The following is a 2930-nucleotide window of genomic DNA, read 5'->3' as shown; positions in this document are numbered from 1 at the left end:
TATATATTAATTTATTAAATGAATTACATTTATTAAACCTTTTCTAATGTTTTTCTTCTTCTAATGACAGTTTTTTGGGCTAATGGGGATTATAAATGTAGAAAATATATAATATTTGTAATAATAATAATTGCTACAATTGTCTTTGAAATTGTATTTGTAAGTTAACTAACAAACATGAACATAATCTGAACAAACTGAAGTATATTTATAAATTAAGATTAGATTAAAATGATATTGGTCATACTTGATTCATTAACTAATATTATTGAATTAAACCTTATAAATTGTCACCCTTTCTAGTGTTTGCATGTAATATTAGCTTTTGGCGTGAAAGGGCTGACAAGTCTATAATCATTTGGGTCTTTTTGCAAATCTTCATTACTTATTGAAAGAAAAATTGTGAATCCTGCATCAGTATTAATGAATATTCACATTGTAACTACTTTTTGTTAACTGAAGGTTATATGTTTTTATTCTTTGTTGTGGAGATTAATTATGTTAGTGGTAAACATGCAACAGTGAACAATAGGTCTTAAATATTTCCTGCTGGATGTGAATTTCTAGGAGTTTTGTTAAGGATATCTCTGTAACAGCCTCTCAAGGACAGAAGGTCACTGCGAACACTTCACTGCAACCTGATCTATATTCTCAGCAAGGCTGATGCTATATAAAGAGAGCTAAGCGACAGGACAATGTAAGTTTACCTGCCCCAGTTTCTGTAATAAAAGTTCCTGAAACTTTGGCTCAGATAAGATGAGCAGAAGGGAACAAAAGATACTTGGGAATAAAATGTGTGAGCAAAGAACAAAGACTTTCAGCATTTCAAGAAGCTGGAAAGGCTTTCCAGCATAAATTATCATTTGCTTCTTACCAAAGATTTGTATCTTCCAGTTATGAAGCAGAAACCCTTTTCCTCTGCTGACTGGTGAATTCAACCAGCAGTCATTCTAGTAAACAAATATGACAAATAGTGGTAATTATCACCTTTATGTTTAGCTGTGCATTTCTATGTGTCTTCATTGTTGTAGATGAAAAGCTAATTCAAACAAGCCACAGATTCGCTCACCCCAAAATCTCCAGGTGCTCAACACTACCTTCTCAGCTACATCCTAAAATTCCACAAATGCATTAAGACATACCTCAAAAGTTGCACTGCAACAAACCTCTCATTACACAGTGTGTAATGGAGTGAGAGTCCATCACCCACATTTAAAGGTTAATTTCCTGAAGAGTGTCTTGGAATAAAATGGGCTACCTGGAAATTACATTGAGAAGACCTGCAGGCAATAAAGCAGGGGAACCCTTTTGCAGATAATACAGAGCATGCAGTTTTAGAATACAGTTTTTAATTATTTGAATACATCAAAGCTAAGAGAGCAGCTTGATGTACTACTTAAATCTGAAAAAGTCTCACAGCTGCTTTATGGTCTAATGCCAACCTAAATGCTGGTACACAGCAAAACCAAGGGTCGCTCTTCTCTGTCAGTGCCGGCTTCTCTCACAAAGCCTGTTGCTAAACAGAATTCTATTGCCTGTCACAGGTGAAGTGAAAGGCTATTGCTCCTTAATAAAGGATGGTCAGGAGGCAATCAAGGCTTAAGGTCTGGAGCATTGTCTTCAAGCTAACCATAATTTGTTCATGCTGTCTTAATGCAGCATTCCGCCTTGTCCAAATTAGAAATAAACTGCCTTACCTATGGGATGCCAAAACATGGTGAAGACAAAGCAGATTGATTAACCACAATGAACACTGAAGCTAGGTAAATGTCTGTTTAAGTGACTATTGAACTCCCCTTACAGTGCCTTGACATTTTCAACTAGCAAAGTGCAGAAAACTTTGCTTCAGCATGTTTTTGTCAACATTCTCTGTCACCACTTTTTGCTCTAACTTCCTGAAAGGCATTTATCTGCGATTGTGGTACACGTGTATGAAAGTGCAAAGTCTCTGTCATGACAATTCTTTATGGTGGCCGTAGGTCTATGGCCAAATGACTGTGCAAGACCCTCTCAGATGAGGTCACCAAAGGTGTGTCATAGATCTTCTGTGTTGGGGCGCAGATTGAGTTCCACTTCATTCCTCGTACACTTCGTGATAAAGGTGTTGACACTGCTGACACGCGCCAATAACTGCCTGCTAAAGGGTAAATTTCCCCAAAAAATAATTTAACAATTCTGCCTGATATTTTGAGTTGTGTACAGTGGCAACATGCACTTTAATGATGAAAGTAAAATATATTCTTGTTCATCGCGTCATAGACACATAATCTAGAATAATTAAATAAGTGTAATCAAAAGTGTTATTTTAAAGGTCTGAATTCTAGGTCTCCCTTGGTTGAAATTGATGAAAAGTGAAAATAAAGACATTTATAATTGTCACGGAATGCCAGGAGAAAACAAAATTAGATCCAAGTGCAGTAAGTTTATTAAAATAACAAATAATCCAAAACAGAACAAAAACTAGGCAAAAGGTAAATTCAAAACACAGGGAACAGAAAACACGACGTAACTCAAACAATACTGCAGCAAAGACAGACAGTGAGAGCATGGTATAAGTAGTGATGAAATGATCAGAACAAAACGACAAAGCAAAGGACTATGGGAAACAGAGTTCAAAACATGTAACACAGAAACAGGAAGAGCGCCCTCAAGTGGCCAGTCCAGGGCACCACAACCAGACACTGTGACATTACACCACCTCTACGGAGCGGATACCAGACGCTCCACCAGAACACACAAAAGTTCAGGAGGGAGGTGGAATTGAGGCTGACCAGGGGGAGGGACGGCGGGCCAGGACCATACAATGGAAGGGGGCCAGGGGACAGAGATAGACCAGGGCATGTGCACAGAACCGGCAGGGTGAAAGGCCAAGGCGGGGCTGGCAGGATGAACCAGCAAGGCCCCAACCACACAGGAACCCCAGCAGATAG

This window comes from Sinocyclocheilus grahami, unplaced genomic scaffold, assembly GCF_001515645.1.
Source record: "Sinocyclocheilus grahami isolate Dianchi unplaced genomic scaffold, SAMN03320097.WGS_v1.1 scaffold443.1, whole genome shotgun sequence".
Taxonomy (NCBI): domain Eukaryota; kingdom Metazoa; phylum Chordata; class Actinopteri; order Cypriniformes; family Cyprinidae; genus Sinocyclocheilus; species Sinocyclocheilus grahami.
This window is presented reverse-complemented; position numbering follows the sequence as displayed.